Source organism: Spea bombifrons, chromosome 2 (genome assembly GCF_027358695.1).
Source record: "Spea bombifrons isolate aSpeBom1 chromosome 2, aSpeBom1.2.pri, whole genome shotgun sequence".
In the NCBI taxonomy this organism is placed as follows: Eukaryota; Metazoa; Chordata; class Amphibia; order Anura; family Pelobatidae; genus Spea; species Spea bombifrons.
Genome location: NC_071088.1, coordinates 15,553,782 through 15,578,799, shown reverse-complemented (window position 1 = coordinate 15,578,799; position 25,018 = coordinate 15,553,782). Strand labels below are relative to the sequence as shown.

The window sequence follows — 25,018 nt, the reverse complement described above, 5'->3', positions numbered from 1 at the left end:
TATATCCACTATAATATTTTATTATAATTTCCAATTCAACATTATTTTAAATTCAACAAGAAAAACTAAATGATTGCTTTATTGGTCTATGTATACAATGTCATTAGGGTTACAACCTTAGAGTTATTATTATTATTATTATTATTATTATTATCCATGGGCTAAGTCCTCACCTGCTAAGTAGGTGGAAGCCATACATCTAAGCAATGAGCTCTTTTTGTCTGAATTTTTATAATGTGGTTCGAGTAAACGGCTAAAGAAAACAAGTTAAGCTATTGATGAATAAGCAGTTAAAGCTCTCTGAAACCACTGTAGATAAAATAAGCTACGAGAACAGACTCTACAGCTAGATTAATTATCTCATAAAGGTGATTTTGTTTCTAAGACGCTTTTAAGATTCCCATAATGCTACAAAACAACATTTAGAAAACACATTACAATATGCTTCTGGTATTTTATTACATTCCTGGAAGACACAGCAAGGTGGTTTCACAATCGTCAACAGTAAGAATACTCCACAAAATTCTTCATCTTGTTATGAGCAACGAAACAGGCTGTATTAACTAAATGTAACTGCCTCCAGTTACTTCATGGGGAAAGGGTTACAAAAGTTTCCGCTTGGTAAATCTCTGGCCTGTGTGGTTGGCCCAGTTGGAGTTGTCCTCTGCTGATTGTGTCTTACTCTCCGAGCCCAAAGTGAAAACACTTTAGGTTTCTCATCGAAGTGCTCGAAAAGATCTTACATATGAAGGCGGAAAATTGGAGACCTTTCTCACCTCTGTTATTCATCTCGACTACACCGTCATGTCACCAGCCAGCAATTACATGTTTCATTGAATAGACTCCTTCAATGAGTAGGGTATACACTCAGAGCAGTTGAAAGAGAGGGCTTTGGAATTGGTTTTGTAATTTCAGATTGACTGATAAATCCAAACCGCGACGTGAGAAACCATGCATTTTTTAGTGCTAGATATAGAGGATTATCAAAGCATGCCACTCACAATATCCATGCCTGGAATTCTAAGTAAGTTAGTATTGTCGTCTAAATAAACTCATTTTCTTAGCCAAGGATTCAATTCACCTTAGAGATGCAGTTCCGCTACCATAGTTGCATTCATTTTTGTGTCTGTTAGCACTATTGCTGATCACACAAAAGACCATTCTCTTTCACACTTCTAACTTTACAAGATGCGGTTTTATTATCTGCTGAGACACATGCTATATATATACCTCCTCCGTATCCCTAAATAATTGGAGTCATACAATTTACACATGGCTTACTATTACCAATGACAAACTCACACCCATGCTCTATCTACAATATAATGATCACTCGATCTTGTACACATACTAATCAAGGGATTTCCTCCAAATAATTTTTATGTTAAAACCTACCCAAAATAGTGTATGTTGCATTTATATCTTAAAACATAACACAAATTAACTTAATTAAACAACATTGAGCTTGTGTTTAATACATGTAAATCCTATATACTGTATATAGTAATCCAACTAATTGCACATTTTGTCTCTGTTATTAGCATATCATATAAATCATCTTTCTGATGACTACAGACATAACGAGGTATTCACTATCGTACGTTCTAGCTTGAGAAAGGTACAGCGAGGCTAAAATGCGTTGCATTTGGACATAGATGGTTTTTTTAACTCTCCCGGCCCGGTCCTTATTTTTCTCCATACCTATTCAAGTAAGTTATTCAAATTTACACTCCATCTAAGACAACATTGTCTTCTAAGGTAAAGTTTTTTTTTCCCCCCTCTACTTGCTATGACACTTAAGCAAGCGTTAACATTAAGGTATTGAATAATTTGTTAATTAAGATATTGTAGATATTCTATATACCAATTGGTATTCTTATTATTGACTTACCCACTTCTAATGTTTTATTTATTATTATTATGTGTTTGTTTATTGATTTATGGGTAATAAGATATTTATTTTTATCAAAATATTGGAGAACCTACATATTTGTTTTAATTATTTTATATTTAGCTCTGTCCATTTTTTATATATTTTTTTCTTCTTTGTCAGATCCATTATTAGGAGTTTAGCAGTGGCTGCTAAGTTTGTTTTCAATGTATTTAAATATTGAGGGCCTGGCCCCTTGTGAAGGATATGTCGCTGTGGGGATCTGTAAGGTTTGTATTTTATTAACTTACTTCATTTATTTATCACAGTGGGGTGTATTTAGCGATGTACACTCAGAGGCGTATCTACCGAAAATAGCGCCTATGGCAAGCGCTGAAATTGCGCCCCTGTCCAAATATCTAATCCCTCTCCCTCCCTTATCCCTCCCTAACCCTTCTCCCTCCCTTATCACTCCCTAACCCCTCTCCCCCTTTGTAGTTCTCACCTTGAGGTCCAGCGACGAGAGCACGAGGCTTCTGCCTTCTTGCACTGCTGCGGTGCCTGCTGCTTCACTGCTGAGCGCCTTAATATGACATCATATTTCGGCGCTCAGCACTGAAGCAGCGGGCACCGGGACGGAGGCAGAGGCCTCGTGGAGGAGAATGAGGGGCGCCGAGCGGTTGCTAGGCGCCCCTCTCTCTCCTCCGCATCAACAAAAAAAAAAAAGCCGCCATTTAAAAGCCGCTCGCTGGTGCCGCACCGGGACGGAGGCAGAGGCCTCGTGGAGGAGAATGAGGGGCGCCAAGCGGTTGCTAGGCGCCCCTCTCTCTCCTCCGCATCAAAAAAAAAGACGGCATTTGAAAGCTGCTCACTGGCGCCCCTTTCAAATGGCGCCTATGGCAGGAGCCATAGGTGCCATACCCTAGATACGCCTCTGTATACACTATTATATTTATATATACACACGGTGTTGCATTTAGTATTTAAATACATTCACAGACGTGTGTTAACAAATGTCACGTTGTATTAGTTGAACAGTCACTAAGCACTGTTCAATATCCAAGTGACTTCTAACATTTAGATGAGGTTATTAGACAAGTCATGTGCTTACTATGGGGTGTTAAAGATTTTTCGTTAGTGTTCTTGATGTACTTTCTATCCATCAAATAACTGTGTCCAGTAACATACTGTACAAATCCATACGCATGCTGAATTTATGATATGATGACATAACCCTGAGGTTCAAAGATGAATCCTTCACAAGCTATTATTCAGTTTTCATTATGGCTGATTTGCTTTCTTCAAGCTTGTAATTACGCTGTAACATCTAATGAAGCAATGATTAGCATAGCGTAACTCTTTCTATTTCAAACAAAGTCTGTTTGTTGATGTCATGTTGCATTATTGGAAAATAATGTTTGTACATTGTGTTTAATTTTTGCAACATGAAGGACACTTCAAGGTGATAGAGCGTAGGTGGTCTACCCCGAATCCTCCCCCACAGTTCAAACCCATTCTCAAGAAGGCACGGGTTCTAGAATCAAAAAGCATACAGTTAAAGAACGACTTCTTTGTTTTAATGTGTGGATGCTTGCAGGGCAAAGATATGCACATATTATACTGTATATGTTTATAAATTAAATATACTTTAGTGCATATTAACTATTTTTCCCCAATAAGTGGTATGCATCTCAAAAATGTGGATACAAATTAAATATTTTTTTCACTTACTTCTTTCACACGTTGAAAACCTTTTCCAGGATTGGAGATCGTGGATCATTTATGGAAATAAAGAGATGTTTTTATTCTAATTGTACTATTTATGTATTTCACTCAATCTAGAAAAGTGTGACATTTTCATAATGTGTAGTTAAGTTGGTTCGTTCTAACTGCTACTATTCTATTATTCAAACTTGTTTTATTAACTAAAATAAAAAAATGTTTTTGAGCTTATTATTATACTTTATTGTATTTTTAGGTTTCCTATTAATAAAATGACACTTATAATAGTCAGTTAATTTCTTATTTCATGAGATTTGAAATGCCTCTTTGTGGTTGAAGATGAATAACTAGTGTTCCTTATTTTTTTTTTAAAAAACATTTGAATTTTATTTAAGTAAATAGCGATATTTTGGAGGTGTATAGTCTGGTTGTTTTTTCCCAATGTAACGTATAACAAAAATACACAGATATGGTGTAGTGAACTGCAAGTTTAATTGGAATAATCAGAGCCTCGGTAATCATGTTGTCAACTCGTTAACTCATATTCCATCTAGGTAACAAGTTCATTCTACCATGTCAACTAAAAGCAAACAATTTTCTCTATCACGATGTCAATCTGTCATGCTTAATGCGCCATTATACGAGTGTTTGTATAGAATATATGCTTGACTTAATAATAGTTTTCAGATAAAAAAACCTAGCTTGTTTCATATGATCCTGTCTTATGTAGTGCAGATAAATAAATCATTAACATTTACTAAGGTTAATTAAGTGCCTTTTCCCAGTAGATTACACGCAGCAGGAGTTTTCACTTCTCTGAAGAGTGGATATGCCCTTCTAATATACTGAACAGAATAAAAGTGGATAGCAGGAAGATATATAGGATTACACTGGCTTTTCTAAATTTCATTTAAATAACAGACATGGAAAGACAGTATAACATTATTTTACATTTGTATATCTCTCTTGCTTTCACAGTGGGGTTGTGTGTGTGATTGTCCATCTACACCAGCTAAAGATTGCCTGTTCGCTCCTTTAGTGACTAAAGACAAATGTTCTTGTAGCCTTTCTTCTTCCCCAGCCTGCCATACTCCGTTCTGCAAGGCAGCTTAAGCTCCCCGTGCTTACCATACCTGGTTTGACCTGGAGATTGATGGACGAGCACTGCTTGTCCGGTTCTCCGGGTCAAGACCCGAATCCCCGCCCATTTTTCTTTAAATTGGGGTGGTCCCCCGACATCAGCGGGACCGCCCCCAATGTAAGCGGGAACGCCCATTAACATCAGCGGGATCGCCCACCAACATTGGCGGGAACTCCCATTAACGTGAGCGGGACCTCCCACCGACGTCATGGGACCGCCCGCTGACGTCAGTTGGCATTGCTGGCTGTGTCCCGCAAGGGAAGGCTCCGAGTAGCCGGAGCCCATAAGTTTTGTAAATGTTTGAAAATATACTTTGAATCTGATACTAGTAATACATTTGGTGAATGTTTCCCTTTATTGTAAAGGAACAGTCATAAATGTTCGGACATACCTTTCCTTAAAATACAAATTTACCAGTGACAATATCACCAGTTAGGCGATGGCTATGGATCTATGTATTATATTGTATATATATCAACACAGAGACAGGTCTTGTTTTAAGCACTCGTGATATATAATATACATGATGTATATGAATACCCATTTTGAAAACTAAATGAGGAAGTCTGAATAAAATGGCAATTCCATTTGCACATTTGACAGCTGTTTACGATTATCAACTCATATGATCCGGGGTCTCCTTACTTAATTATTACATTTATATGTGAAATTGTTCATTTTTCATGCATTCTAGCTGCTTTGGATATGCAGCTGCAGTGAACTGTGAGTGCCTCATTCCATCATACTAAATTTATTTGCATATCTTACGTATGTAAAGAATGAAATATGCAGTCGGGGAAAGCAATTTTTCTTATTTTGCTATTAACAGAGTCAGTAAAGAAAACGGGTCCAAGATAAGACACCAGGAGCAGGTATGGTTAGTTATCTGGCGACATCTGTCTATCTATTACATTAATCACGTAAGATAAAACCCATTGCTTTTAGGGGTGACAGCCACAGAAAACAACTGACACGCAGAGAGCTAGCCATACGGAAATGTACCTCGTGCCTGTTATCTCCTGGATCTTTCAGCAGGACAATAATCCAAAACATACAAAATGATTAACTGACCACAAAATTAAGGTGCTACCATGGTCATCGCAGTCCCCACGACCTGAACCTCATAGAAAAACTGCGGGGAGAACTGCAGGTGCACCAGCATCGACCTTGAAATTTGAAGGATCTGGAGACATTGTGTACGGCGGAATGGTCTCAGATCCCTTGCCATGTATTCTCCAACCTCATCAGACATTATAGGAGATGATTCAAAGCTGTTATCTTCGCAAAGGGAGATAACACAAAGTATTGACTTAAGGGTGCCTAGAACCGTGCCATATATATCATATCATATTAACAATCTTTTTTTTTTTTTATAAACCTGTGTTGTGTTTTCAATTGTTTGATATCCAGTTGTTTGGAATTGTTTGATATATTGTTTGATAAAAGGGTGCCGAGAGAGAGAGAGAGATAGAGAGAGAGAGAGAGAGAGAGAGAGAGAGAGAGCCCCCTCTTCTAATATTGGCCCCTTTGGTAAACATATATAATAGGTGAATTTAATTATATACTTATTTTTATTCTTATTTTGAGTGTTAGCCCTATGCATCATTTTCTGAATATCTATTATTTTAAAACAACAAATCATACCTTCATAATAATGACATCCAAATGAATTGATTTTTCTTCTGCTATCGGTGAAAGTTTTTTCTTTTTGGTCTTTTTTTGCTTCATTTCAGGAAAATAATAACCAATTCAAATGTCCTTCAGTTTTCAATTGTCCATCTATATTTACTAACCTACAAAAACAAAAATAATGAAATCATTTCAGTCCTCCGTTGAGGCATACCTCATATTATGTTTCTGCTTGATTCTTACTAGTTTTCAATAACTGAATATTATACACCAGTTCTGAAGAAAAAGTACACAGAAAATATAAATGTACTATAAATACAAAATAATCTAAAAGCACCTAATGAAAAAGTAGTATCTTAATAAAATTATTTTTACTAGTTGAAGTATTATTAAAAATATACAGAATAAATATCCAGATTGTGATTATCATACACAGCTATATAAACTTGATCGAAATCTATATATTCATTAAATATTAACAGGAAAAAAGCAAAGCAATTGCAGCAATCAAGCACAATCCTATGTGTAATAAATGATATCTTAGGTGCAGCTTAAACATTCCTATTCATATGCTAATCATACATTCTTTTACCATTCTCAGAGAGCTGAAACATTTCCTCTCTATAAAACAGTTAAGAGATTACTTAACTAAAACGAGAATCAGAGACCAATATCTAATAGATTTGTGCGTAAGGCCCCAAATCATTTCAGACAATTTTTTTGTAAAATGTATTCCTTATTCATTATTGGACAACAAATTGCTTTTCCTGCCATTTCATCCACATAAATTATTTTTTTGGGGGGGTTAATTGGAACAGAATTTGTTGCCCCAAAAAGTCTCTCTCCCTGTGTCCCCAAGTTCTGTCTGTGCCCTCCCTTGCCAGTTGTTTTCTGGTCTCCTCTGATCTTGCTTTGCAGATGCAGAGACCATACTGACAGGGAGGGGGGTCAGTATGTGAGACAATGCTGCTAAGAAAAGAATGACAGGAGAAAGGGGAGAGGGTGTGTAGTGCACACACATTGCCTGCAATAGAAGCTTCTCTAATTATAATATAATAATACTAAATGTGTGAGAGGGAGAGATGACTATAGCAGGCAAACCAATGAACAAAACTTAATGAAATAGGATCCCAGAAATGTTCTTCCGTTTTTTGGATATAAGCTGCCAGGGGCTTAATGGATAAGATATACAATTATGTCGATCGTTGGCAGCCATGCCTTGTCTCATTGGTTATCCCGAACCAATCCGAATCAAGACTATTACCTACAATTTTCTCTTGTGGCGATGTATATAACCTTAATATAAAATCTTTACATAATCCTGTAAAAACAGATGCCATTAAGACTTCAAAAAGGAAATTCCACCCACTCTACTGAATGCTGTTTCTTCATCAAGAGCTTTATAGAGAGAGGGGGTGGAATTCCTACTTACTTCTATGGACATATTGGACAGTCTGCATATATTGTTGCTCCGTGATCGTCCTTATACAAACCCTGCCAGACCTGAATAAATTAGATCTGAAATAATCCCCTTCAACCTATCAGTACTTTCAAAAATATCTTAATGTCAAATTTTTTTCTCTGGTTTGGGAATTGGAAATATCACTGCCCTCAACATCTCAGTAAGAATGCTACCATTATTACCCATATTGCTGGCTGGTTTAAAGTATAAAGAGATTATTACTGGCTCAAAAGATATCTTCTAAAGTGATAGGGCGATTAAACGTATTCATTTTTTTCTTGTAATTTTGGAAGCTTAAGACATTTTTTTTTAAAAATTGAATTTCAATCAAATTTTTTTTTATCTGGTAAGTTATGAAAGAGATTTATAATAAAAGTAGGACTTGTCTCCAAAGATAATTCTTCTTATCATCTGATTTTGATGTCTAAATTTGAGTTTATCTTTTAGAGACTTGCGAGTTCTATTATTACTCGAATATCATCTTTAGTTTTGTACTAAGATAGTGTTTTTAACTTTTCCAACTATTTTCTTATTTATCTGTACTTGTGTTTCTTTACTTGGATCTGAGAGAGAAGTCAACACATTCTGCTTATTTTCTTTTTTCCAAAATAGCGAAAATTTATGTAAAGGTCTGACAAATCTTTTCCTTTTTTTCTTTTTAATATTAGCTCCAAGTTTAATCAGATTGCTTCGCATGAAGCTTTTAAAACCCAGAACCATTATTATCATTTTTACTACAAAATTCTGCTTGCTTATGGAGATATTCTTTGTTATTATCAGAAGATAGAAGGGTCTCATTTAATCTTTAATGGGGCCATTCTCTAAACTCCGGATTCCTCATAACTTTGAAGCAAACTGGTCCATGATCGGATCAGGAAATGTTATCAACATGTTTTAAATTGTTCAAATTGGTTAGAAACAAATCTATTCTAACTTTTGAAAATACCAAAACTTACTGGTCTTTCTTTAGGATGTTGTACCCTCCATACATCAAATAAATTAAACTCTGAAATAATTTATTGAGCAGCAGCAACATTCACATCGCCCACTACCAGAAGAATACCCTTTTGAGTCTTCTGGAGTCTATCCAAGGTTTTCGTAAGGAACCTCTCAGATAATTCATTTGACCCAGAGATTGTTGACTCCGGGTTCCCCACCCATTTCTCCTTTAAATGGGTGTCTTCCCTGCGATGCCAGTGGGAACGCCCACTGACATCAATAGGAATGCCCAATGATCTCAGCAGGAACGCCCCTGACGTCAGCGGGGCCACCCACCGATGTCAGTGGGCAGTCCTGTGGGAGCCAGACCCCCAAACGTTCCCAGGCATGTTCATTGGGAGCATATATATTTACAAGCGTATAAATCAAATCATTGATCTTGTTCATTAGGATCTTTCACCTCCACGATAAGCTGAAACTTTACCCTGTTTGAACATATTATTGCAACTACTCATGTTTTACATCTGCTAAGCCCACACTTAACATTACTGGATATTTCAGAAATTTTCACAGACTGGGATTATCCCTTTTCCAGTGTGTTTCCTGCACAAAGCATAAACAAATATTAAGGGAATCCTCTTTTTGTGGGTGTTTGTGAATATTGAAGGAGATAACTTTAAAAGGCATAATCAAACACAGATCTATCAAGGTCTCTGTCTCCTCTTACTCAAGTCTATTTCCCTGAAGTGCTTTCATAAACTTTATTCCCTGAGCGTCTCATAGATAGCATCACACATACAAAAACAACAAATAAATCCTCATCAATTCTTTCTCCTGCCATATGGATGATTGTACCTTAGGCTAATTCCCTAGAGCAATGCTGGCATTAGCATCTGGGGGTTCTAATATTCATAAACATATAGTTTCTATAAAGTGCATCTACTAACATCTACTGACTAACTAAATGTATATTTCATTGCAAATCATAACAACAAATATATCACAGCCCTCTTTTCAGATTTTTTCCTCTGGGTTTATACCCATTGTACAGCGCTATGGAATTTGATGGCGCTATATAAAACAATAAATAATAATAATATAGATTTATACCACATGTGTATCTGTAGAAAAAAAACCTCAAACAAACTTAATTTTATATATATATAGTTAATATTGATACCATTCCTTTTCTTTTCCTTTATCCACAACTTTCTCTTCCTTATCCTTATATTAATACAAATAGAATATATACACTCACTGACCACTTTATTAGGTACACCTTGCTGGTACCGGCTGGACCCCCTTTTGACTTCAGAACTGCCTTTATTCTTCATGGCATATTTTCTACAAAGGTGCTGGAAACATTATTTAGAGATTTTGGTCCATATGGACATGAAGGCATTACACAGCTGCTGCGGATTTGTCAGCTGCACATCCATGATGCAAATTTCCCGTTCTACCACATCCCAAAGGTGTTCTATTGGATTTAGATCTGGCGACTGTGGAGGCCATTGGAGTTCAGTGAACTCATTGTCATGTTTAAGAAACCAGTTTGAGATGATGTGAGCTTTGTGACATGGTGCACTATCCTGCTGGAAGTAGCCATCAGAAGATGGGTACACTGTGGTCATAAATGGATGGACATGGTCAGCAACAATACTCAGGTAGGCATTTAAACGATGCTCAATTGGTACTAAGGGCCCAAAATGTGCCTGAACCGCTGATGCAAGGCAGGATGGATCCATGCTTTCTGAATGTCGCAGCTGGAATCGAGAATCATCAGACCAGGCAACGTTCTTCCAGTCTTCCATTGTCTAATTTTGGTGAGCTTGTGCGAATTGTAGCCTCAGTTTCCTGTTTTTAGCTGACAGGAGTGGCACCTGGTGTGTTCTTCTGCTGCTGTAGCCCATCTGCTCCAAGGTTCGACGTGTTGTGCATTCAGAGATGGTATTCTGCATACCTTGGTTGTAACGAGTGGTTATTTGAGTTTCTGTTGCCTTTCTGTCATCTCGAACCAGACTTCCCATTCTCCTCTAATCTCTGACATCAACAAGGCATTTTCATCCACACAACTGCCGCTCACTGGATATTTTCTCTTTGTTGGACCATTCTCTGTAAACTCTAGACATGGTTGTGCGTGAAAATCTCAGTAGATCAGCAGTTTCTGAAATACTCAGACCAGCCTGTCTGGCTCCAACAACCATGCCACGTTCAAAGTCACTTAAATCCCCTTTCTTCATCGTTCTGATGCTCGGTTTGAACTTCAGCAAGTTGTCTTGACCACGTCGACATACCTAAATGCATTGAGTTGCTGCCATGTTAACAAGCAATTAAACAGGTGTACCTAATAAAGTGGCCAGTGAGTGTTTAAATAAATAAATTACATATTATGTTATTTTAATGAGGTATCCGTAAATCCTTGTACAGATTTGAGGTATACAGAGTGTTTCTATTTCCGCTTCTCTATATAGGGGAAAAATCCTAATTCAAGAATAAAAACTCTAAGGTGGCAACAAGAAATCTTTAGAGGCTGTGATCTTAGCACATGGGGACCACTGGTCTAGATTAATTAATAATAATAATAATAATAATAAAATAAACACATTAAGGCATTCTGGTAATGAACAAGAAGAGAGTCCTGCCCTTGAGGTTCAAAAAAATAAGTGAGACAAAACAGCATGAACTAAACATACACATTATTGTATTATTATATATTTATTAGAACATATTTATTATAACTGTGTAAAGTAAGAATTATGTGAAATAAATTTAAATATCTTAGAAGCAACACTATTTTTGAAAGGGTACGTACAGCGATGTGATGAATCATAATTGTATACACCTAACATACTATGCCACGTTATGCTGCAGGAACAAACAGTGACAACAAAAAATTGTTTAGATGAAAAGTTTTTGAGGGATTTCTAATCTCTAAAGTCAGCTTTTCCTCTGTTTAGATCTTGACTTAAACTGACTCCCAAGAATAGCTTATCAGGTATTTTTGTTGTGCTTTTTGCTCTAATGTAAAACTGTCCATGGACTGTGACACAAGATCACAAGTCAGTGAACAAATCCTATCTTTATGACTGAGCCTATTTCAAACGAAGCTTGTCGGGAGGCCATCATATTACAAGGAAGTGTCATGTCCATATCTTCTTGTACTTGTAAGTTTAGCTGTCAGCACAAGTCATCCAACATGAAAAACTCTCTGTGGCTCTTCATCATTAATTATTTTCTTTAGACGGGGAAGATCTAGGAGCTTTCAGGTACAAGGCATGAGTCCAGTCAAAGGTAATAGAGAAGTCCACAACACATCAAAGGGGGACAGCATGCTGAATGTACACATCCTATCCATCACACACATTGAAAGAGGGAGCAGAAGAGGGCTGGCATGGTCACTAGGGATATGCCGTGTAAGAAATGCATTTACACATTGACTGGATCTCTTTGGTGATCCTCATTGAATTTCCATGCTGTCCCTTTTGATGGATGTATGTTGGATATGACTGATTTTTTGTGTGTACTAATGTCTGCTAAATTTTGGTTACTATTATAGTTGGCTTTTGGCCGCATTGCCCTCCTAGGCTAAAATCTGCCGGTCCTCCATGAGAGGGACTGCCACAGATACCCCATCAAAGAAAAAGAGAAGTTCTGGTCATGGTATAAATTCTACCTAAAATATACCTGACAGCTAATCAAGATTAAGATCATTGTGATATGTTTATGAAGAAACACCACTACCATCATAACAATTATAATGGAGTCCAGCCTAAAAAAAACAATTTTATCATATAACAGAATATACTGTACTTGCTATATAACTTTATTCACATACAAATTCATGGCAGATGTCCTGACAACTTGTCCTTGAAGCTTAGACGTGGACAGTCACTGCACAGATGTATTTGTGTGTAAGATCCCCGTCCATATGAGATCTTTCTGAGGCTGAATCTACGCCGGAGTTTACCATCTGGTGCAGAGTCTGTTTTCTCTTAAACAATTAAGAGGGAATTCTCTTTTAATGTAAATGACTAATTCTGATTTAATTATCCCACAGATAAGGATTAATTGTGTAATGACAGAGTATTTCTGAGTATTGCAGGAGAGGGACTGGGGAAGTCATATGGGAGGGCGTTAATGTGTAAGCCTCCTTATGGTAGAAAATGTACACCTACCTGTTTACTGCAGGATGTTACCTTGTGAAATGGTAAAAAATGTTTTTTCTTTATTTACTTTTTATTTCAGACAATTAGAAAAATATGAGAAATTCACAATATTCACAAATATATATCCTAATTAAACCCCCCCCCCCAAAGTCTGCTAGGGAAAGAAAGGAAGAGAAGGAAAAAAAACCAAAAAAACAAACAAACCAAAACCAAAAAAAAACACCGCAAAATTATTACCATAAACCCCACGTGAGTTGGAACTCCTTCTTTTTCTTTTTTGATTCAGCACTTCTATATTGTTCGTATTTTTTCATTTGTTCCGTCATGTTTAACCACTGAGCAAATACGGGGGCTCCCTTATCAAACCATTTCCTCAGAATCAGTAGTCTCCCTAGGAAGAATATTTTTCTAAAAAGTTTGTTTAGCCTGCCAAACTGTTCCACATCGCCTAAGATCCCAACCTTTGGATCCATTTCGCCATACAACAAGGTACGGTTTTTAATTCCTTGACCAAAAATAATTAATAAATATTATCTTCTATTTATATGGCGCCAACAATTTATGTAGCGCTTCTCCCAATACCTATATTGAAGGTGTCTGACAAACTGATACATTATGTGGAGAGAGCCCGGCTCGCAAGTTTACAATCTTGAGATTCATGGTTGAAATATCTTTTTGTCTACTGTTAATTCCCCATTTAAATTGTTATTATTACACTTTTTGTGATTGGTGTAACTGAAGGATTCCACTTTTAACAGATACTGTATGATCATATACTTTGCATCTTCACGTGGTGCATAAACATTAGGCCACTTAGTGTAAGATTTCAACTTGTCTTTTATTTCAACATAAAAAAATTTTGTTCAATTTGAAAACCACTTCAGCTATCGGAGCAATCAGGGATGGAAGAAACAAACCAAGTAAAAAAAAAAGACAGCTTTGGCATTTTGCAATGTGTTAATTCCTACTGAAATTACTTGATGAGCTTAAAAAGGCCACCTTTATACTTATATTATATGCAATTCACAAATGTTCTCTGAACGAGAACACAGAGTGAGTTAAAGAGAAAGTGCTGTAATTCGCTTTCAGATCGCTCTTCCTTTTTAGTTACTATAGAAATGTTTTATGTTTTATATGAGGTGTGGTGTAAAAAGCAAACCAATGATGCTTCACAAAAATAGCTCTTGAGATATTACCGGTATATCAGATCGGAATAACGAGGAAACATCCTCGTCCACGTGTGTTTTCAAAAGAAAAAGGGTTTGTATAACGCAGATGTCAAAACAAAACCGTCAGCACGAAACATCTACTTCTAGGTAATTTGTAAATGTCATAGAAGCAGCCAGTGCATATCTTTTAGATCTTAACCTCAGCCATAAATGCAGCATTCACCAGAGCCGGTGGAAGTGAATACATCGCGTGAATTTATTCTCCTGCACAGGATTTAGCTTGGCAGTGAAAAAATGGCAAATGCATTTTAGGGGATTCTGCAGAATCCCCCTCCATGCAATTGCAAAACAGACCATATGGGAATTTAAAGGGACCACACAGCTATCATATGCATTATGGATGGAAATAAATTATTATTTCATCAGCCATGTCCTTGCACTTCTATTACACTGTTTTGTTCTTTTATCTCCTTTCTTTATCCTCTGCTTCTTGTGTCTTCTTTCTTCGTCCGCTTCTACGTGGACATGGCCTCCTGGTGAACGTCCAGAGCAGAGCCCCTTGGCAAAGCTTGTCCCTCGCAGAACCTTTGGCAGAAGTGCTCAGAGAGGCCAGAATAATGCACACCCTCATGATTGGAGGAATGGAGAGAGGGTGTGCCAGGAGGCTCCGCCATTTTGTGAGACAGTAAATGAGGGTGAATGAAGAATTTTATTTCCGAATGTCTGAAATGAAATGAACAGAAAGGGCAGGAAACTAAATTCGTTGTTCAAAAACGAGTGGTCCAAAACTGAAACAAAAAATGTGTCCCTATGCTTTTTGGTCAATTTGCACAAGTCTAGTAATTATTGATAGAAAAGTGCCCCATTCTGCCCCCTGTTCTACCAGTTGTAAAACCTCGGCCATGTTTTTTATTCAGTTTAGTCTTACACCTACCCCATTAATGTTTATATTCCCTCTGCTTATTTACCTATATTTCTTCTGTTGGAGGGACTTCCTAACATTGCATCCCATACTTTGACCCTATATTTTTTGTGCTGTGGTCTCTCATCCTAACATTTCAATTCCATTAACATTTCTTCTCATTTTACACAATCTACACTTAATGGATTCGTAATGAAAATGTACTGTAAATCTCTTCATTTCTAACTACAGTGGCATTTGAGTTTATTCTCTTGAGTCATATCACTTAATCATGGCACACTTCGATATAATTGCTGTAAGGCCATATGCGCTAAAGAATCCCAAAAGGCATAATAAAAGTATCAGAATCTCTGTGACTAGATAAAAATGTAGCTCACAGAACCTTCACATTGGTTCAATTAAAGCCAAATTTGCCTGAAGTACCGTAACACAGAGGCGGCTTTATCAAGGTGCCAAAGTAAAATACACCCACGTCTGCTTTTCAATTGGCCCATGTGGTTCCTCCAGAGATTTTAGCGCGCACCCTGAGGTCCCTGCCAAATGACATAAACCTGCAATTTCGCTGTGCAACCCCCTTGATATTTCTGAGACTTATTAACCCTTTAATAGACTGTCACAAATATTATGTTGTAGTAACTATAGTGATTGTATTGATGAAAACTTTGACTTGCCTGCAGATAGAAACATAGAAACAGAATTTAATGGCAGATAAGCGCCTATCCTGTATGCCTGGTTTTTTTCTGATACCTTGATACCCAAGGGCCAATAATAAGCTATGATTTCCAGAGCTTCTAGAGAAATCTTGAGAGTTTCTAGGCATGCTTACAAGTACCCAAGACCACAGCTGCTTCCTCAACACCTACAAATGGCTGTTGGAAATGACGAGCCTATCTTATACTCACATAACTTAGTTAATTGTTTGAATGGACTCTTTAACCAGTAACCGTAATTTATAGTTCAGTTGTCATTATTGGACAGGATATGAAATTAACCCGGAAAAGTTCATTTTTAACTATTTTTTCTAGTATTGTAGTACAGATTAAAACTGCCCACATCTAAACCTTCTTAAATGACATATTTTAAAGCATATCGACTATACAACAAGACATGAAAAACACTGACATTGTCTGAACACGTGGATCAGATGTTACTTTGAAAAAGGCCCACACTGGCCATCTGGCACACCAGGCGAAAGATGTACTCGTCCAATCTGCTGCTCCACATATTCCTGGACACGTGCTACGTGAGCATAAAAACATAACGTGAAGCCTATCATACCCAGCTGTCAGCAACACTTACATCATTAGGTGGCCCCTGGCCTTAAAGTGTCAGGACCACCATGCTTTCCCAAGTCCGGCCCTGCTTTCAACTCTCATGGTATAAACTGTGATTTCTTATTTCACTTAAACAGAGACAACTCATTACTAGCAATAGCAATACATTTGCAAATCACTGTCAGTTCATTTGCACATATAATAAACACAATTAGGACGTCATTTATTTGAAGAGAGTGAATCTGCCACTTGTCCAGCATTAAAACCTCTCACCAAGGCAATTTAGTGAATATCGTCCCACAATCACAGGTGCATCTGATGAAATCTGAAGAGATGAGTCATTTGTTCTTATATAATAACCTCACAGAACTAAGATAACCTTTAAAAAGCCTTCTGAAAATTGTTTTATATATGTAGATGCTTTCGCATAAACATTTTGTACTAATATTGGGCTGTATTCAGGAATTTGCATTTGTTGCACCCTACTCTGATTTCAGCAATTGAAAAATGTACCTGGAACTTTACACACTTCCCCGAGGTACAACATAAATCGCATGGCAACAGCTTACATGATGGCCTGCATCAACTGCATGCTTTTGTGAGGATATGCCTATATCTTGCAACCCCCTCCAATACATGTAATAAAAATAATAATTAAAAAATACAATTTTTAAAAATTAAATGAGTATCCAGGACTCTCTATTAACCAAGGAGTATGAGACTGCCACCTATGCACAAGTGGAGTAGGTTAATACAATAAACACAACTGACTTGAATGAGGCCTATGGAACATGCAGGCAACTTGCTGCTTAAATCATTTGTGAGTTGTCTCTCCTGCATGGAGCATATGTCAGTTGCGGTCCTGCTAATGTCAGTGGCCGGTCCCGCTGACGTTGCAGGAGTGTGCCGTTTAAGGGAGAAATAGTCATTTTTTTCAGTCCCTGAGCCCTGAGCGTTCCCAGGTATGTATACAAGGATATTAAGTTGAGAAAGTTCTCAGGTATGCCCATACCGCCTATACTAAAAAAAAATGTTCCTCCAGATTTCCTATTCACTGATTGTGATATTTCCCCTGACTATAACATATAATGCTTTTGGTAATATGTATTTAGAAAAAATATAATGTCCACAGCGGCCTTTCTATTTTATATCAATATCTGGAACCCCTGGGTTTGTCTATTAGTTGTAGTTACTGGGGAGATGTATTGTTTTCTACAAGTTTTTCCCATCTTTGGCAGTAGATTACCAGGATCTATGCATTTATTATTTTATTTAATGATGTTAATGATATTTTTAATGATATTTTATAAAATAATGTCAATAAACATATGAAATAATTGAGCCTGGCATTAATAGGGTGATCACATTAGCCATCGGTTCATCCCACATCTTCCAGGGTGGCAATTTACATATGTTGGTCAGCAACATTTTATGTCACCATAATGGGTTTGAAATTCAAGGGGTTGAACAAATATATTGTATGAATTGTAGTGACCCAGTGCCATTGGAAGCCATCACAATGCCTCCACCGTGTTTTACAGATGATGAGGAATGCTTTGGATCATAAGCCGTTCCAAGCCTTCTCCATACTTTTTTTCTTCCCATTATTCTGGTACAGGTAGATCTTAGTTTCATCTGTCCAAAGGATGCTGTTCCAGAACTAGGCTAACTTTTTAGATGTTTTTTTGGCAAAGTTTAATCTGGCCTTTCTATTTTTGAGGCTTTTGAATGGTTTGCACCTTGTGGTAAACCCTCTGTATTTGCTCGTGTGAGGTCTTTTCTTTATGGTAGACATGGATAATGATATGCCTACCTCCTGGTGAGTGTTCTTTACTTGGCTGGACGTTATGAAGGGGTTTTTCTTTACCATGGAAAGGATCCTATGATCATCTACCACTGTTATCTTGCATGACATCTAGGATTTTTTGTGTTGCAGAGCTCACCAGTGCGTTCGTTTTTCTCAGAATGTACCAAACGGTTGATTTGGCCAATCCTACCATCTCTCTGATGGATTTTTTTATTTTTTGGAGCCTAAGAATGGCCTGTTTCACTTGCATTGAGAGCTCCTTTGACCGCATGTTATGGGTTCACAGCAACAGCTTCCAAATGCGAATACCACACCTCGAATGAACTCCAAACCTTTTATCTGCTTAATTGATGAAGAAATAATGACAGAATAGCCCACACCTGTCTGTGAAACAGCTTTTGATTGAATAGTCCAATTACTTTTGGCTCCTTGAAGAAGAGGAGGCTACATATTAACGATATGTAACTCCTAAACCTTTCCTCCAATTTTAAAGTGAATACTCTTAAATTAAAGCTAGAAAACTGCACTTTAAGCCCATTTTCATTATTTAACTGTAACTTGAATTTATTTTAGTAAACATCCGAAATAACAAAACTTGTGCCAGTGTCCAAATACTTACAGACCTAACTTTATATAACTATTATTAAACCCATCATTTTCATATAAATTTCTAGTTTATAAAGCTTTGTTTTGACCATTATGATGAAAGGCCAGAATCACTGCTTACCTCATGTAATTCTTATCCACACATAAGTCAAAGATGCATATCAAATGCAAGAACCGAATATTTATCTTTGCAATTCAATCCAAGGGTTCTTAACATTCATAGGAAGAAAGCTGTCTAGTCCTATATTAAACGTATATAACACATTATTCTGTGAAAGTATATTTTTGATTAAACATGTTTACAGAATATAATGGTTTTATAGATACAAAAAATCCACCCAGAATATTATTTATATTGTGGGGTTTTGTTAAAAATTTAATTCTGATGGAAAAGGTGATAAGTGCCCTTATCACCATAGCAACCAAGAGGATATTTTTGCTAACAACTAACTTTGTTTCTTTGTAGAACAAAATCACTTTGTATACATTGCTCCATTGCACTGGTATTATATACAGTAATGTGCACACATGTAAGGTAAGAAACCTTTCAAAAATGGACATGTTAATAGTTTATTTTAATCATTTAACAAATTGCAAAGTGAGTTATTTAGACTCTGAAAACAAGCAACTAAGAGGAAAGCGTTAATAATCAGGCCCCAATGTTCAGTATAAGATAAGATAAAAATAATTTTAAATATTCAAAAGTTTAATAGTAAAAAATGAAGTCTAAGCCAAACTGGCTTAGTCCACTGGTAAGGAAGAAACTTTAGCATCAGGATTTTTAATGTCTAGATATAGATAATGTCTAGATACATATTATCACCATGGCAACCAGTGAAACGGTCCAATCAGCAGTAGCACTTCATGGGTTATGATAGAAATAAGACTATTTTTGTTACTTGTATTTCCATACAAAACCTCAGTTGTTTGAATGGAAGAAAGGGAATAATTTTGGGAGCTCATTTCCCTCTCCTTCTCGTTCTTTTCTTAAATACCCCTCTTCTTGTCTTGAAACTTAGAATGATTGTTTGGTACAATTGTCCTACAGCTTTAAAAGTCATTTTAATGTTACAAATGTACATTATAACACACATTTTAATGTACAAATAACACAAAAAGGTACATAATGTATATATTAAATTGTGTAAGTAAGATACATAGTTATTGTTCCATTTCTCACTTGGTTCCATACACTGCCGTAACTACAGGGGCGGCCGAGCCCAAGCCTCTAGGGGGCCCGGTGCGACCCCTTCTTCCTGTCTCCTCGTACTGTTGGAAGGGGGCAAAGGAGGCACAGACCAGTTGTGTGGGGGCAATGATGGCACAGACTAGCTGTTGAAGTTGGGGGGGCCTGGGGGGATTTTTCACACCAGGGCCCCGTGGTTTCTAATTACTCCTCTGATTCCATACACATCACTCAATGCGTCACAAAGCCACACATTAAGTCTTGGTCTAAAGGTCTCCTTCTTTAGCCATCAGAAATGCTGGGAGGTACTATATGTAATAACAGTTTGGGATAACTAGTGTAATTCTTATAGCACATCCTTACAAAGAAGATCTTTTTTTTTAGAGATTTGGTCCTTTACACATGTCAGTTTTCATTAACATCACTGATATTCCACAAAAAGTCCTTCAACGGTACAAAATGTGTCTTTATTAGCATGCACCGCTCCAGGATATCACTTAAGATTTTCTGCCACTTTGAATAGGAAACAAGTTAAAGCTTGCTCTATATTTTATAGTTCTTTTGGCTATATTTCAATGCTAGGAGACTTTGCTTATGTGTTTGCTTTTTTACTTTACAGTTTATGCAACATGCATTACTCATGTATGAATTCCATCCTTTAAATGGTGGAAGAGTTTTTCTTTAAAAAAAATGTCATTTTTTTTAATAATATTACTGAGGGGCCCAGGAGGGTCACCTAACACACATGACGTGACCCTGCTGTTGTAGTGTGGCTGCTTACAATCTCTTTGAAGCTCTGTGGGAGCTAAGAGAGGAAGGAGACCTGTGCAAGCACTGAAGATGTCGAAGAGAGAATAAGAGTGTGTTTAAATGTTTGTATGTGTAAGTGTATGGGGTTTATGTGTAAATTTATGGTGTTAGCGTGTGTGTTAGTGTTAACATGAACGTGTATGGTGTTACATTGTGTTACTGTATGGCATTACTGTGGGTGTTAGTGTATGGTGCAAAGAATAAATGTGTGTTCGTATCTGTTGTTATAGTGTGTGTTAAAATGAGTGTGTCACTGTATGGTTTTAGTGTGTCAGGGGTGATCCTAGGGTTAGTGGAGTATTGGAGAGTAGAAGAGAGAGGACGAAGCGTGGGATAGAGTATGTGTGTGTATGTGTATTGGTATGGTGAGTGGGTGTTAGAACAAGTAGACAGAACCCATCACTGAACCCAGCCCGGGCTCACCCTATCGTACAGTGGAACAAAGGACACCAATCTGTGGGTGAGTGGGCATTTTAACTCCTCTCTTCCATTTGCACAGTTCACTGCAAAGAAATGGACACCCAGGTACTCCTGCAGGCTGCCCATGACACAAGTGGCACAGCTTAAATACTAGGAGGGAGGCCAGAAGCATGTAAATACGTTGCAAAATGTATAAGTAAAGTTATATAAAGCATAGTGAATATCGTTTCTGCTTTTATTTTAGGCCTCATCATTTTTAGATGCAGAATAGAAATACATTATATATGAAATAATATGTACTATTATACAGTGCATTGGTAATATTCACATGTTCAATTATGAAACATGCCTTCATATTTTTCTACAAAAAACCCACCAAGTTATGCTACTGTGATATAGAGGACTCCAGTTCTTTAGTGTGGTTCTGTCACCAAAAATATACTCTATTTTCAAAATCCTACGTTGTGCCATTTAGTACACTAAATAAGCTCATGCGATGCTGTTTTCATGTTAGAACAAGCAATATAAATGAGAAATCCATCCTATGAGTGCACCTTGGATGCAGTTGATGGTTCTGGCAGCCTTTACAAGTGAGTGAAGACAAGGTTAATGAAGTCAGGATAAGACATTGATTAGATATGCGAGTCCTGCTAGAATGTGTTAGGATTTCTGTTTTCAAAATCCTACATTTCACAATTTAGTGCACTGAATAAGCTTATGTGATGCTGTTTTCAGGTTCATGCGTTGATGGCTCCAAACCTTTCGGTTTAGATGAAATTCAGAGGGTTTTTCCATTTGGGAACTACATTTGTTGTCACTCACCCTTTTTCACTGAGAATGGAAAAACAAGAAAATGAAAATTCGGAGCTCTCTGCTTTGTTTTTCATGGTTTTGTTGCGGCCCCTACTCCTTTTCGGTCATTCATACAAATTAACAAAATTAGCAAATTTTGTTAAAATTCTAATTTGTAATAATCCAAATGCACAAGTTTAGTGAACATCTTTTAAAAAAATGACATTGCTTTAAAAGCCCAAACTACAACTTCTACTAAAGATAACTTACTCATGTTTAAGCTCTGAATCTGAGTTTCTTCTTTAGCATTGATTATTGCATTAAAACTGCGTAGATATTGCATTAACATTTTTGACTCATCAAAATATTAAAATAATTGAACTTACATGACTGTTTCTTCTGCTGAGAGCACAATGTGTCTTCCCTCATCCCGAATGGTTGGTCTTTTAACTTTTTAAACCTTTATTTTAGAACTGGCAAAGAAGAACAAGAAACAGGAAAGATTTAGCGCAATGCCTATCATCCCAAAAGCTTCACAGCATGTAGGATGAAAACATGTATTACACTTACACTATATGAGCAAAAGTACACGGACACCTGACTATCACTCTATATCAGCTTGTTGGACATACCATTTCATAACCATGGACATTAATATGAAGTTGGCCCCCACTTTGCAGTTATAACAGCCTCCATTCTTCTGGGAAGGCTTTCCACAAGATTTTGGAGTGTTTCTGTGGGGATTTGTGCCCATTCACCCAAAGGTAAGGGCAGGCACTGATGGATGAGAAGGCCTGGCTCGTAATCAGTGTTCCAACTGATCCCAAAGGAGTTTGATGGGGTTGAGGTCAGGGCTCTGTGCGGTCAGGTTTTTTTGTATCAAACTCACCAAACCATGTCTTAGGTGCATGGGGTGACAGTATCTATAATGTTTTTGTTTCTCCCCTAGTTATAAATGCACATGTATGTATGTATTTAATATGCATTAATTGTTGTTGAGGCTGTTTGGGGCAGTAGATGTTCCTTCTAATTGTACACTTTTTTGTTATCCACCAAGTATTATAAAGAGCCTTAGGCCCATCTTTAAAAATAATGGGGCCTGGGCAATCCTTCACTAGTGTCCCCTACAGTGTCACACATGCCATAGACCCCTCTACTAGCGATCCTTTATGTTATATCCTAGTGCTCTACAATATTAGGTGGTGCACAGTCCACAAATGATTCTTGACAGCTTTGTGCCAGTGGCTGCAGAGACCTCCATTGTCATACACAGCCGTACTGCACACCTGACAGCTGTTGATGGGGTCTCGTAAGGTAAGGTCAGACCTGCTGTGCCTTCAATGTAAGAATGGGCCCTGAAGAGCAAGTAGGTTCTCCTTAGCAGCTGTGCTACTAAAAAGGCTACATTATACCAAACGCAGCCTTGAAGCATAGTGTATATGTTTTTACAAACACTACATCTTTGATTAAATCAGCAATGAGACAACCCTAATGTTACCTTCCCATGTAGGCTAAATCCATATTTTAATAAATGAGTAAAGCTTTGGATAACATGAATACAGCTACTCTTATGTCTCTCCTACAACTCTTGCGTTAACGAAACAAAGAACAAGGAACTCATACCTAGGTCACAGAATTGTTGTCATAATGTAGAAATTAATTGTTGTTACAAATAGAAACAGACAGTCTCTGAAAAATGGGCACAACACAAGTGGGCTGTTAATGGCACTTACTTAATTTGCTAATGGAGTACAACAATTTTATGGAACACAGGAATCTAGTGTTACTTTTCATACAAAATCGTTAATGAGGCAAAATAACAAATGTTGTATGAGTCATGGCTCCTAAGGCAACATTAAGTGTCTTATTATATTTATACATTAAGATGCTGGTGTGAAAATTAATGCAATTACTTTCATGAAACCAATGTAAAGTACTCATTACTTTGATTGTCCCTGTTGTGAACGCCTTCTTGCTGTGAGTGAGCACTAACATATGCAAACACATCTTAACAGCCAAATCAGACCGTGGCTACACAGAGAGCATTTCTACAGCTTCATCTCAAAGTTGACTATGTGCACCGGCGTCAACATAGTTACATGCCGAAAAAAGACATGCATCCATCAAGTTCAGCCTTTCCCATATCTGTTTATTTCTTGCTGTTGATCCAAAAGAAGGCATAAAAAACATGATTGAATATCTTTCCGATTTAAATAAATGTCATAGTCATTAATGTCCCAAGCTCCATTTAGTGGTGTAACTAGGGTTGCAACCTGCACCCACTTATTCCTTTCTCTTTGTGTCAGTTCAAAATTGTTCAGAAAGGGCCCGTTCCACATGCACCGGGCCGGTACAGGTCGTAAGGGTCCTTTCTAAACAATTTTAAACTGGCGCTGGTAGACGCAGAGGGGGCACGTTACTTGATCCCGCGGTAAAACCAAGGCTGCTCATGCATTGTGCAAGCACTGGACCAAAAGCTGCAGGAGAGGTAAGGGGGTACAGGTGGTAGAAGAGTGTATGTTTGCATGTATGTGAGCATAGATGTGTGTGTCTAAGTGTATGTGAGCATGAATGTGTTTGTATAAGTGTATGTGAGCATGAATGTGTATGTGCCCGGCTGGGAAAATCATAGATCTCCCTCTAACCGGCTCCAAATTAATGCCAAGCACAGCGTTATGACTCTATCACTCTATATTCATGTAGAAGGGGGTGCTCTGTCCTGATAGAGATAATGAGAGATGATGGTGAGAAAAGGGCAAGATAATAAAAAGTAAGAGAGATAATGAGAAGTGGAGATAATAAGAAAGTGGGGAAAATAGGGAGAAAAGGGTGAGATTACCAGGTATGATGATTAATAAAAGAGTTGACCAGATGCCCCATATTATATGGAAAAGTTATACTGCAAGGTAGCATCATAATCATTTCATGCTACATTTAGTATATGTGCCCTGGTTAAAGGAGACATCTGCACAGCCTATTTAAAAAATGTATGAGGCACCAATAATTTTACATTAACTCCTTTTACATTAACTTAGCTATATATATATATATATAGGATAATGGTGGGAATGCTTGGGAACATTCAGGCCCTTGGAGACCCTTT

General features: G+C 37.3%; 1 protein-coding gene across 3 annotated transcripts in view; it reads right to left on the bottom strand.

Annotated features, from left to right (window-relative positions):
* HTR1F (5-hydroxytryptamine receptor 1F) overlaps window positions 1-25,018 on the bottom strand; it is a 68,360-nt gene that overhangs the window by 1,735 nt on the left and 41,607 nt on the right. For 2 of the 3 annotated variants that reach the window (XM_053457379.1, XM_053457380.1), the window contains one exon: window positions 6,378-6,526. The gene's annotated coding sequence lies outside the window, so the exon portion shown is untranslated. Of the gene's footprint in view, window positions 1-6,377; window positions 6,527-22,301; window positions 22,389-25,018 lie in introns of all 3 variants that reach the window. The other variant, XM_053457378.1, reaches the window with a different exon arrangement.